We start from the raw sequence: 15,130 nt of genomic DNA, 5'->3' as shown, positions 1-15,130 counted from the left end.
AATCTTGAATGTGGAAGTAGGTCGTGCCCAAGGGTTAGGCAAGCGAAGAATTCCCAAGTATTAAGATCCCAAGAAGTTGCAGTGTCTGACAGGATTGTAGATGAATGGTTCAAGCTTCAGCGACCACAAAACAGTTCAAGCTTCAGGGCCCCATAATAGTTCAAGCTTCAGGGCCCCATAATAGTTCAAGTTCAGGGTCCCATAACGGTTCAAGCTTCAGCGACCACAAAACAGTTCAAGCTTCAGGGCCCCATAATAGTTCAAGCTTCAGGGTCCCATAACAGTTCAAGCTTCAGCGACCACAAAACAGTTCAAGCTTTAGGGCCCCATAATAGTTCAAGCTTCAGGGTCCCATAACAGTTCAAGCTTCAGGGTCCCATAACAGTTCAAGCTTCAGCGACCACAAAACAGTTCAAGCTTCAGGATCCCATAACAGTTCAAACTTCAGCGACCACAAAACAGTTCAAGCTTTAGGGCCCCATAATAGTTCAAGCTTCAGGGCCCCATAAGAGTTCAAGCTTCAGGGCCCCATAACAGTTCAAGCTTCAGGGCCCCATAACAGTTCAAGCTTCAGGGCCCCATAACAGTTCAAGCTTCAGGGACCATAAAACAGTTCAAGCTTCAGGGCCCCATAACAGTTCAAACTTCAGGGCCCCATAACAGTTCAAGCTTCAGGGCCCCATAACAGTTCAAGCTTCAGGGACCACAAATCAGTTCAAGCTTCAGGGTCCCATAACAGTTTAAGCAGCAGGGCCCACAAAACAGTTCCAGCTTCAGGGTCCCATAACAGTTCAAGCTTCAGGGCCCACAAAACAGTTCAAGCTTCAGGGCCTCATAACAGGTTCAAGCTTCATGGCCCACAAAACAGTTCAATCTTCAGGGCCCACAAAACAGTTAAAGCTTCAGGGTACACAAAACAGTTCAAGCTTCAGGGTCCACAAAACAGTTCAAGCTTCAGGGCCCACAAAACAGATCAAGCTTCAGGGTACAGAAAACAGTTCAAGCTTCAGGGTCCACAAAACAGTTCAAGCTTCAGGGTCCACAAAACAGTTCAAGCTTCAGGGTCCACAAAACAGTTCAGGCTTCAGGACTCACAAAACAGTTCAAGCATCAAGGTCCACAAAACAGTTCAAGCTACAGGGTCCACAAAACAGTTCAAGCTTCAGGGCCCACAAAACAGTTCAAGCTTCAGGGCCCACAAAACAGTTCAAGCATCAAGGCCCACAAAACAGTTCAAGCTTCATGGCCCACAAAACAGTTCAAGCTTCAGGGCCCACAAAACAGTTCAAGCTTCAGGGCCCACAAAACAGTTCAAGCTTCAGGGCCCACAAAACAGTTCAAGCTTCAGGACCCATAAAACAGTTCAAGTTTCAGGGTCCACAAAACAGTTCAAGCTTCAGGGTCCACAAAACAGTTCAAGCTTCAGGGTCCGCAAAACAGTTCAAGCTTCAGGGCCCACAAAACAGTTCAAGCTTCAGGGTCCACAAAACAGTTCAAGCTTCAGGGCCCACAAAACATTTCAAGATTCAGGGTCCACAAAACAGTTCAAGCTTCAGGGCCCCACAAAACAGTTCAAGCTTCAGGGCCCCACAAAACAGTTCAAGCTTCAGGGTCCACAAGAGTGTTCCAGCTTCAGGGCCCCACATAACAGTTCAAGCTTCAGGGCCCCACAAAACAGTTCAAGCTTCAGGGTCCGCAAAACAGTTCAAGCTTCAGGGTCCACAGAACAGTTCAAGCTTCAGGGTCCACAAAACAGTTCAAGCTTCAGGGTTCACAAAACAGTTCAAGCTTCAGGGTCCACAAAACAGTTCAAGATTCAGGGCCCCACTAAACAGTTCAAGCTTCAGGGCCCCACAAAACAGTTCAAGCTTCAGGGCCCACAAAACATTTCAAGCTTCAGGGCCCCACAAAACAGTTCAAGCTTCAGGGCCCACAAAACACTTCAAGCTTCAGGGCCCCACAAAACAGTTCAAGCTTCAAAGCCCCACAAAACAGTTCAAGCTTCAGGGTCCACAAAACAGTTCAAGCTTCAGGGCCCCACAAAACAGTTCAAGCTTCAGGGCCCCACAAAACAGTTCAAGCTTCAGGGTCCACAAAACAGCTCAAGCTTCAGGGCCCCACAAAACAGTTCAAGCTTCAGGGCCCCACAAAACAGTTCAAGCTTCAGGGCCCCACAGAACAGTTCAAGCTTCAGGGCCACACAAAACAGTTCAAGCTTCAGGGCCCACAAAACAGTTCAAGCTTCAAGGTCCACAAAACAGTTCAAGCTTCAGTGCCCACAAAACAGTTCAAGCTTCAGGGCCCACAAACAGTTCAAGCTTCAGGGTCCACAAAACAGTTCAAGCTTCAGGGCCCCACGAAACAGTTCAAGCTTCAGGGCCCCACAAAACAGTTCAAGCTTCAGGGTTCACAAAACAGTTCAAGCTTCAGGGCCCACAAAACAGTTCAAGCTTCAGGACCCCACAAAACAGTTCAAGCTTCAGGGTCCACAAAACAGTTCAAGCTTCAGGGCCCCACAAAACAGTTCAAGCTTCAAGGCCCCAGAAAGTTCAAGCTTCAGGGCCCCACAGAGCAGTTCAAGCTTCAGGGCCCCACAAAACAGTTCAAGCTTCAGGGCCCACAAAACAGTTCAAGCTTCAAGGTCCACAAAACAGTTCAAGCTTCAGTGCCCACAAAACAGTTCAAGCTTCAGGGCCCACAAACGGTTCAAGCTTCAGGGTCCACAAAACATTTCAAGCTTCATGGCCCCACGAAACAGTTCAAGCTTCAGGGCCCCACAAAACAGTTCAAGCTTCAGGGTCCACAAAACAGTTTAAGCTTCAGGGCCCACAAAACAGTTAAAGCTTCAGGGCCCCACAAAACAGTTCAAGCTTCAGGGTCCACAAAACAGTTCAAGCTTCAGGGCCCCACAAAACAGTTCAAGCTTCAGGGCCCCACAAAACAGTTCAAGCTTCAGGGTCCCACAAAACAGTTCAAGCTTCAGGGCCCACAAAACATTTCAAGCTTCAGGGCCCACAAAACAGTTCAAGCTTCAGGGCCCACAAAACAGTTCAAGCTTCATGACCCACAAAACAGTTCAAGCTTCAGGGCTCGCAAAACAGTTCAAGCTTCAGGGCCCACAAAACAGTTCAAGCTTCATGGCCCACAAAACAGATCAAGCTTCAGGGCCCACAAAACAGTTCAAGCTTCAGGGCCCACAAAACAGTTCAAGCTTCAGGGCTCCACAAAACAGTTCAAGCTTCAGGGCCCACAAAACAGATCAAGCTTCAGGGTACACAAAACAGTTCAAGCTTCAGGGTCCACAAAACAGTTCAAGCTTCAGGGTCCACAAAACAGTTCAAGCTTCAGGGTCCCATAACAGTTCAAGCTTCAGGGTCCACAAAACAGTTCAAGCATCAAGGCCTACAAAACAGTTCAAGCTCCAGATCCCACAAAACAGATCAAGCTTCAGGGCCCACAAAACAGTTCAAGCTTCAGGGCCCACAAAACAGTTCAAGCTTCAGGGCCCACAAAACAGTTCAGGCTTCAGGACCCAAAAAACAGTTCAAGCATCAAGGTCCACAAAACAGTTCAAGCGTCAGGGCCCACAAAACAGTTCAAGCTTCAGGGCCCACAAAACAGTTCAAGCATCAAGGCCCACAAAACAGTTCAAGCTTCATGGCCCACAAAACAGTTCAAGCTTCAGGGCCCACAAAACAGTTCAAGCTTCAGGGTCCACAAAACAGTTCAAGCTTCAGGGTCCACAAAACAGTTCAAGCTTCAGGGTCCCATAACAGTTCAAGCTTCAGGGTGCACAAAACAGTTCAAGCATCAAGGCCCACAAAACAGTTCAAGCTCCAGGGAACACAAAACAGTTCAAGCTTCAGGGACCACAAAACAGTTCAAGCTTCAGGGCCCACAAAACAGTTCAAGCTTCAGGGTCCACAAAACAGTTCAGGCTTCAGGACCCACAAAACAGTTCAAGCATCAAGGTCCACAAAACAGTTCAAGCGTCAGGGCCCAGAAAACAGTTCAAGCTTCAGGGCCCACAAAACAGTTCAAGCTTCAGGGCCCACAAAACAGTTCAAGCATCAAGGCCCACAAAACAGTTCAAGCTTTATGGCCCACAAAACAGTTCAAGCTTCAGGGCCCACAAAACAGTTCAAGCTTCAGGGCCTACAAAACAGTTCAAGCTTCAGGGCCCACAAAAGAGTTCAAGCTTCAGGACCCACAAAACAGTTCAAGCTTCATGGCCCACAAAACAGTTCAAGCTTCAGGGTCCACAAAACAGTTCAAGCTTCAGGGTCCACAAAACAGTTCAAGCTTTAGGGTCCGCAAAACAGTTCAAGCTCAGGGTCCACAAAACAGTTCAAGCTTCAGGGTCCACAAAACATTTCAAGCTTCAGGGCCCACAAAACATTTCAAGCTTCAGGGTCCACAAAACAGTTCAAGCTTCAGGGCCCACAAAACAGTTCAAGCTTCCGGGCCCCACAAAACAGTTCAAGCTTCAGGGCCCACAAAACAGTTCAAGCTTCAGGGTCCACAAAACAGTTCAAGCTTCAGGGCCCCACAAAACAGTTCAAGCGTCAGGGCCCCACAAAACAGTTCAAGCTTCAGGGTCCACAAAACAGCTCAAGCTTCAGGGCCCCACAAAACAGTTCAAGCTTCAGGGCCCCAAAAAACATTTCAAGCTTCAGGGCCCCACAGAACAGTTCAAGCTTCAGGACCCCACAAAACAGTTCAAGCTTCAGGGCCCACAAAACAGTTCAAGCTTCTAGGTCCACAAAACAGTTCAAGCTTCAGTGCCCACAAAACAGTTCAAGCTTCAGGGCCCACAAACAGTTCAAGCTTCAGGGTCCACAAAACAGTTCAAGCTTCAGGGCCCCACGAAACAGTTCAAGCTTCAGGGTTCACAAAACAGTTCAAGCTTCAGGGCCCACAAAACAGTTCAAGCTTCACGGCCCCACAAAACAGTTCAAGCTTCAGGGTCCACAAAACAGTTCAAGCTTCAGGGCCCCACAAAACAGTTCAAGCTTCAGGGCCCCACAAAACAGTTCAAGCTTCAGGGCCCCACAGAACAGTTCAAGCTTCAGGGCCCCACAAAACAGTTCAAGCTTCAGGGCCCACAAAACAGTTCAAGCTTCAAGGTCCACAAAACAGTTCAAGCTTCTGGGCCCACAAACGGTTCAAGATTCAGGGTCCACAAAACAGTTCAAGCTTCAGGGCCCCACGAAACAGTTCAAGCTTCAGGGCCCCACAAAACAGTTCAAGCTTCAGTGTCCACAAAACAGTTCAAGCTTCAGGGCCCACAAAACAGTTCAAGCTTCAGGGCCCCAGAAAACAGTTCAAGCTTCAGGGTCCACAAAACAGTTCAAGCTTCAGGGCCCCACAAAACAGTTCAAGCTTCAGGGCCCCACAAAACATTTCAAGCTTCAGGGTCCCACAAAACAGTTTAAGCTTCAGGGCCCACAAAACAGTTCAAGCTTCAGGGCCCACAAAACAGTTCAAGCTTCAGGGCCCACAAAACAGTTCAAGCTTCATGACCCACAAAACAGTTCAAGCTTCAGGGCCCACAAAACAGTTCAAGCTTCAGGGCCCACAAAACAGTTCAAGCTTCAGGGCCCACAAAACAGTTTAAGCTTCCGGGCCCCCAAAACAGTTCAAGCTTCAGGGCCCACAAAACAGTTCAAGCTTCAGGGCCCCACAAAACAGTTCAAGCTTCAGTGCCCACAAAACAGTTCAAGCTTCAGGGCCCACAAAACAGTTCAAGCTTCAGGGCCCACAAAACAGTTTAAGCTTCAGGGCCCACAAAACATTTCAAGCTTCAGGGCCCACAAAACAGTTCAATCTTCAGGGTCCCACAAAACAGTTCAAGCTTCAGGGTCCCACCACTGGAAGATCCACCACTGGAAGATCCACCACTGGAAGATCCACCACTGGAAGATCCACCACTGGAAGATCTACCACTGGAAGATCTACCACTGGAAGATCTACCACTGGAAGATCTACCACTGGAAGATCTTCCACTGGAAGATCTACCACTAGAAGATCTACCAATAGAAGATCTACCACTGGAAGATCTACCACTGGAAGATCCACCACTGGAAGGTCCACCACTGGAAGATCCACCACTGGAAGATCCACCACTGGAAGATCCACCACTGGAAGATCTACCACTGGAAGATCTACCACTGGAAGATCTACCACTGGAAGATCTACCACTGGAAGATCTACCACTGAAAGATCCACCACTGGAAGATCTACCACTGGAAGATCTACCACTGGAAGATCCACCACTGGAAGATCTACCACTGGAAGATCTACCACTGGAAGATCTACCACTGGAAGATCTACCACTGGAAGATCTACCACAGGAAGATCCACCACTGGAAGATCTACCACTGGAAGATCTGCCACTGGAAGATCTACCACTGGAAGATCTACCACTGGAAGATCTACCACTGGAAGATCCACCACTGGAAGATCTACCACTGGAAGATCCACCACTGGAACATCTACCACTGGAAGATCTACCACTGGAAGATCTACAACTGGAAGATCTACCACTGGAAGATCCACCACTGGAAGATCTATCACTGGAAGATCTACCACTGGAAGATCTACCACTAGAAGATCTACCACTGGAATATCTACCACTGGAAGATCCACCACTGGAAGATCTACCACTGGAAGATCTACCACTGGAAGATCTACCACTGGAAGATCTACCACTGGAAGTTCCAGCACTGGAAGATCCACCACTGGAAGATCCACCACTGGAAGATCTACCACTGGAAGATCTACCACTGGAAGATCTACCACTGGAAGATCCACCACTGGAAGATCTACGACTGGAAGATCTACCACTGGAAGATCTACCACTGGAAGATCTTCCACTGGAAGATCTACCACTGGAAGATCTACCACTGGAAGATCTACCACTGGAAGATCTACCACTGGAAGATCTACCACTGGAAGATCCACAACTGGAAGATCTACCACTGGAAGATCTACCACTGGAAGATCTACCACTGGAAGATCTACCACTGGAAGATCTACCACTGGAAGATCCTCCACTGGAAGATCTACCACTGGAAGATCTACCACTGGAAGATCTACCACTGGAAGATCTACCACTGGAAGATCTACCACTGGAAGATCCACCACTGGAAGATCTACCACTGGAAGATCCACCACTTGAAGATCTACCACTGGAAGATCCACCACTGGAAGATCTACCACTGGAAGATCTACTACTGGAAGATCTACCACTGGAAGATCTTCCACTGGAAGACCTACCACTGGAAGATCTACCACTGGAAGATCTACCACTGGAAGATCCACCACTGGAAGATCCACCACTGGAAGATCTACCACTGGAAGATCTACCACTGGAAGATCTACCACTGGAAGATCCACCACTGGAAGATCTACCACTGGAAGATCTACCACTGGAAGATCTACCACTGGAAGATCTACCACTGGAAGATCTACCACTGGAAGATCCACCACTGGAAGATCCACCACTGGAAGATCTACCACTGGAAGATCTACCACTGGAAGATCTACCACTGGAAGATCCACCACTGGAAGAGCTACCACTGGAAGATCTACCACTGGAAGATCTACCACTGGAAGATCTACCACTGGAAGATCCACCACTGGAAGATCCACCACTGGAAGATCTACCACTGGAAGATCTACCACTGGAAGATCTACCACTGGAAGATCTACCACTGGAAGATCCACCACTGGAAGATCCACCACTGGAAGATCTACCACTGGAAGATCCACCACTGGAAGTTCCACCACTGGAAGATCTACCACTGGAAGATCTACCAGTGGAAGATCTACCACTGGAAGATATACCACTGGAAGATCTACCTCTGGAAGATCTACCACTGGAAGATCTACCACTGGAAGATATACCACTGGAAGATCTACCACTGGAAGATTTACCACTGGAAGATCCACCACTGGAAGATCCACCACTGGAAGATCTACCACTGGAAGATCTACCACTGGAAGATCTACCACTGGAAGATCTACCACTGGAAGATCTACCACTGGAAGATCCACCACTGGAAGATCTACCACTGGAAGATCTACCACTGGAAGATCCACCACTGGAAGATCTACCACTGGAAGATCTACCACTGGAAGATCTACCACTGGAAGATCCACCATTGGAAGATCTACCACTGGAAGATCTACCACTGGAAGATCTACCACTGGAAGATCTACCACTGGAAGATCCACCACTGGAAGATCTACCACTGGAAGATCTACCACTGGTAGATCCACCACTGGAAGATACACCACTGGAAAATCCACCACTGGAAGATCTACCACTTTAAGATCTACAACTGGTAGATCCACCACTGGAAGATCCACCACTGGAAGATCGACCACTGGAAGATCTACCACTGGAAGATCTACCACTGGTAGATCCACCACTGGAAGATCCACCACTGGAAGATCCACCACTGGAAGATCCACCACTGGAAGATCTACCACTGGAAGATCCACCACTGGAAGATCTACCACTGGAAGATCTACCACTGGAAGATCCACCACTGGAAGATCCACCACTGGAAGATCCACCACTGGAAGATCTACCACTGGAAGATCTACCACTGGAAGATCTACCACTGGAAGTTCTACCACTGGAAGATCCACCACTGGAAGATCCTCCACTGGAAGATCTACCACTGGAAAATCTACCACTGGAAGATCTACCACTGGAAGATCTACCACTGGAAGATCTACCACTGGAAGTTCTACCACTGGAAGATCTACCACTGGAAGATCCAACACTGGAAGATCTACCACTGGAAGATCTACCACTGGAAGATCTCCCAATGGAAGATATACCACTGGAAGATCTACCACTGGAAGATCTACCACTGGAAGATCTACCACTGGAAGATCTACCACTGGAAGATCTACCACTGGAAGATCCACCACTGGAAGATCTACCACTGGAAGATCTACCACTGGAAGATCCACCACTGGAAGATCTACCACTGGAAGATCTACCACTGGAAGATCTACCACTGGAAGATCTACCACTGGAAGATGTACCACTGGAAGATGCACCACTGGAAGATCCACCACTGGAAGATCTACCACTGGAAGATCTACCACTGGAAGATCTACCACTGGAAGATCTACCACTGGAAGATCCACCACTGGAAGATCTACCACTGGAAGATCTACCACTGGAAGATCTACCACTGGAAGATCTACCACTGGAAGATCTACCACTGGAAGATCTACCACTGGAAGATCTACCACTGGAAGATCTACCACTGGAAGATCTACCACTGGAAGATCTACCACTGGAAGATCTACCACTGGAAGATCTACCACTGGAAGATCTACCACTGGAAGATCCACCACTGGAAGATCTACCACTGGAAGATCTACCACTGGAAGATCTACCACTGGAAGATCTACCACTGGAAGATCTACCACTGGAAGATCTACCACTGGAAGATCTACCACTGGAAGATACCACTGGAAGATCACCACCACCACTGGAAGATCTACCACTGGAAGATCTACCACTGGAAGATCTACCACTGGAAGTTCTACCACTGGAAGATCCACCACTGGAAGATCCACCACTGGAAGATCTACCACTGGAAGATCTTGAAGATACCACTGGAAGATCTACCACTGGAAGATCCACCACTGGAAGATCTACCACTGGAAGATCTACCACTGGAAGATCTACCACTGGAAGATCTACCACTGGAAGATCTACCACTGGAAGATACCACTGGAAGATCTACCACTGGAAGATCTACCACCACCACTGGAAGAACACCACTGGAAGAACAACCACTGGAAGAACAACCACTGGAAGAACAACCACTGGAAGAACAACCACTGGAAGAACAACCACTGGAAGAACAACCACTGGAAGAACAACCACTGGAAGAACAACCACTGGAAGAACAACCACTGGAAGAACAACCACTGGAAGAACAACCACTGGAAGAACAACCACTACCACTGGAAGATCCACCACTGGAAGATCTACCACTGGAAGATCTACCACTGGAAGATCTACCACTGGAAGATCTACCACTGGAAGATCTACCACTGGAAGATACCACTGGAAGATCTACGACTGGAAGATCTACCACTGGAAGATCTACCACTGGAAGATCCACCACTGGAAGATACCACTGGAAGATCTACCACTGGAAGATCTGGAAGATCTACCACTGGAAGATACACCACTGGAAGATCTACCACTGGAAGATCCACCACTGGAAGATCTACCACTGGAAGATCCACAACTGGAAGATCTACCACTGGAAGATCTACCACTGGAAGATCTACCACTGGAAGATCCACCACTGGAAGATCCACCACTGGAAGATCTACCACTGGAAGATACCACTGGAAGATCTACCACTGGAAGATCCACTGGAAGATCTACCACTGGAAGATCCACCACTGGAAGATCTACCACTGGAAGATACCACTGGAAGATCTACCACTGGAAGATCTACCACTGGAAGATCCACCACTGGAAGATCTGGAAGATACCACTGGAAGATCTACCACTGGAAGATCCACCACTGGAAGATCTACCACTGGAAGATCTACCACTGGAAGATCTACCACTGGAAGATCTACCACTGGAAGATCTACCACTGGAAGATCTACCACTGGAAGATCTACCACTGGAAGATCTACCACTGGAAGATCCACCACTGGAAGATCTACCACTGGAAGATCTACCACTGGAAGATCTACCACTGGAAGATCTACCACTGGAAGATACTGGAAGATCTACCACTGGAAGATCCACAACTGGAAGATCTACCACTGGAAGATCTACCACTGGAAGATCTACCACTGGAAGATATACCACTGGAAGATCTACCACTGGAAGATCCTCCACTGGAAGATCTACCACTGGAAGATCTACCACTGGAAGATCTACCACTGGAAGATCTACCACTGGAAGATCTACCACTGGAAGATCTACCACTGGAAGATCTACCACTGGAAGATCTACCACTGGAAGATCTACCACTGGAAGATCTACCACTGGAAGATCTACCACTGGAAGATCTACCACTGGAAGATCCACCACTGGAAGATCTACCACTGGAAGATCTACCACTGGAAGATCTACCACTGGAAGATCTACCACTGGAAGATCTACCACTGGAAGATCCACCACTGGAAGATCTACCACTGGAAGATCTACCACTGGAAGATCTACCACTGGAAGATGCACCACTGGAAGATCTACCACTGGAAGATCTACCACTGGAAGATCTACCACTGGAAGATCCACCACTGGAAGATCTACCACTGGAAGATCTACCACTGGAAGATCTACCACTGGAAGATCTACCACTGGAAGATCCACCACTGGAAGATCCACCACTGGAAGATCTACCACTGGAAGATCTACCACTGGAAGATCTACCACTGGAAGATCGACCACTGGAAGATACCACTGGAAGATCTACCACTGGAAGATCTCACTGGAAGATCCACTGGAAGATCTACCACTGGAAGATCCACCACTGGAAGATCACTGGAAGATCTACCACTGGAAGATCCACCACTGGAAGATCTACCACTGGAAGAAGATCTACCACTGGAAGATCCACCACTGGAAGATCTACCTGGAAGATCTACCACTGGAAGATCCACCACTGGAAGATACCACTGGAAGATCTCTGGAAGATACCACTGGAAGATCTACCACTGGAAGATCTACCACTGGAAGATCCACCACTGGAAGATCTACCACTGGAAGATACCACTGGAAGATCTACCACTGGAAGATACCACTGGAAGATCCACCACTGGAAGATCTACCACTGGAAGATCTACCACTGGAAGGAAGATCTACCACTGGAAGATCTGGAAGACCACTGGAAGATCTACCACTGGAAGATCCACCACTGGAAGATACCACTGGAAGATCTACCACTGGAAGATCTACCACTGGAAGATCTACCACTGGAAGATCTACCACTGGAAGATCTACCACTGGAAGATCTACCACTGGAAGATCTACCACTGGAAGATCTACCACTGGAAGATCTACCACTGGAAGATCTACCACTGGAAGATCCACCACTGGAAGATCTACCACTGGAAGATCTACCACTGGAAGATCCACCACTGGAAGATCTACCACTGGAAGATCCACCACTGGAAGATCTACCACTGGAAGATCTACCACTGGAAGATCCACCACTGGAAGATCTACCACTGGAAGATCCACCACTGGAAGATCTACCACTGGAAGATCCACCACTGGAAGATCTACCACTGGAAGATCTACCACTGGAAGATCTACCACTGGAAGATCTACCACTGGAAGATCTACCACTGGAAGATACCACACCACTGGAAGATCTACCACTGGAAGATCTACCACTGGAAGATCTACCACTGGAAGATCTACCACTGGAAGATCCACCACTGGAAGATCTACCACTGGAAGATCTACCACTGGAAGATCTACCACTGGAAGATCCACCACTGGAAGATCTACCACTGGAAGATCCACCACTGGAAGATCTACCACTGGAAGATCTACCACTGGAAGATCTACCACTGGAAGATCTACCACTGGAAGATCCACCACTGGAAGATCTACCACTGGAAGATGGAAGTTCCACCACTGGAAGATCCACCACTGGAAGATCTACCACTGGAAGATCTACCACTGGAAGATCTACCACTGGAAGATCTACCACTGGAAGATCCACCACTGGAAGATCTACCACTGGAAGATCCACCACTGGAAGATCTACCACTGGAAGATCTACCACTGGAAGATCTACCACTGGAAGATCTACCACTGGAAGATCTACCACTGGAAGATCTACCACTGGAAGATCTACCACTGGAAGATCCACCACTGGAAGATCCACCACTGGAAGATCTACCACTGGAAGATCCACCACAGGAAGATCCTACCACTGGAAGATACCACTGGAAGATCTACCACTGGAAGATCCACCACTGGAAGATCTACCACTGGAAGATCTACCACTGGAAGATCTACCACTGGAAGATCTACCACTGGAAGATCTACCACTGGAAGATCTACCACTGGAAGATCCACCACTGGAAGATCTACCACTGGAAGATCTACCACTGGAAGATCTACCACTGGAAGATCTACCACTGGAAGATCCACTGGAAGATACCACCACCACTGGAAGATCCACCACTGGAAGATCTACCACTGGAAGATCTACCACTGGAAGATCCACCACTGGAAGATCTACCACTGGAAGATCCACCACTGGAAGATCTACCACTGGAAGATCTACCACTGGAAGATCTACCACTGGAAGATCTACCACTGGAAGATCTACCACTGGAAGATCTACCACTGGAAGATCTACCACTGGAAGATCCACCACTGGAAGATCCACCACTGGAAGATCCACCACTGGAAGATCTACCACTGGAAGATCTACAACTGGAAGATCTACCACTGGAAGATCCACCACTGGAAGATCTAATACTGGAAGATCTACCACTGGAAGTTCCACCACTGGAAGATCTACCACTGGAAGATCCACCACTCTAAGATCTACCACTGGAAGATCCACCACTGGAAGATCTACCATTGGAAGATCTACCACTGGAAGATCCACCACTGGAAGATCTACCACTGGAAGATCTACCACTGGAAGATCTACCACTGGAAGATCTACCACTGGAAGATCCACCACTGGAAGATTTACCTACCACTGGAAGATCCACCACTGGAAGATCCACCACTGGAAGATCCACCACTGGAAGATCTACCACTGGAAGATCTACCACTGGAAGATCTACCACTGGAAGATCTACCACTGGAAGATCTACCACTGGAAGATCCACCACTGGAAGATCCACCACTGGAAGATCTACCACTGGAAGATCTACCACTGGAAGATCTACCACTGGAAGATCTACCACTGGAAGATCCACCACTGGAAGATCTACCACTGGAAGATCTACCACTGGAAGATCTACCACTGGAAGATCCACCACTGGAAGATCTACCACTGGAAGATCCACCACTGGAAGATCTACCACTGGAAGATCTACCACTGGAAGATCTACCACTGGAAGATCTACCACTGGAAGATCTACCACTGGAAGATCTACCACTGGAAGATCCACCACTGGAAGATCCACCACTGGAAGATCCACCACTGGAAGATCTACCACTGGAAGATCCACCACTGGAAGATCCACCACTGGAAGATCCACCACTGGAAGATCCACCACTGGAAGATCCACCACTGGAAGATCTACCACTGGAAGATCTACCACTGGAAGATCTACCACTGGAAGATCTACCACTGGAAGATCTACCACTGGAAGATCTACCACTGGAAGATCCACCACTGGAAGATCCACCACTGGAAGATCTACCACTGGAAGATCCACCACTGGAAGATCTACCACTGGAAGATCCACCACTGGAAGATCCAGCACTGGAAGATCTACCACTGGAAGATCTACCACTGGAAGATCTACCACTGGAAGATCTACCACTGGAAGATCTACCACTGGAAGATCCACCACTGGAAGATCTGGAAGATCACACCACTGGAAGATCCACCACTGGAAGATCCACCACTGGAAGATCACCACTGGAAGATCCTACCACTGGAAGATCCACCACTGGAAGATCTACCACTGGAAGATCCACCACTGGAAGATCCACCACTGGAAGATCTACCACTGGAAGATCCACCACTGGAAGATCCACCACTGGAAGATCCACCACTGGAAGATCCACCACTGGAAGATCCACCACTGGAAGATCCACCACTGGAAGATCTACCACTGGAAGATCCACCACTGGAAGATCCACCACTGGAAGATCCACCACTGGAAGATCCACCACTGGAAGATCCACCACTGGAAGATCCACCACTGGAAGATCTACCACTGGAAGATCCACCACTGGAAGATCTACCACTGGAAGATCTACCACTGGAAGATCCACCACTGGAAGATCCACCACTGGAAGATCCACCACTGGAAGATCCACCACTGGAAGATCCACCACTGGAAGATCCACCACTGGAAGATCCACCACTGGAAGATCTACCACTGGAAGATCCACCACTGGAAGATCTACCACTGGAAG

Source organism: Cherax quadricarinatus, chromosome 85 (genome assembly GCF_038502225.1).
Source record: "Cherax quadricarinatus isolate ZL_2023a chromosome 85, ASM3850222v1, whole genome shotgun sequence".
Classification (NCBI taxonomy): Eukaryota; Metazoa; Arthropoda; class Malacostraca; order Decapoda; family Parastacidae; genus Cherax; species Cherax quadricarinatus.
The sequence above is the reverse complement of the archived record's forward strand: the minus strand, read 5'-3'. Positions refer to the sequence as shown.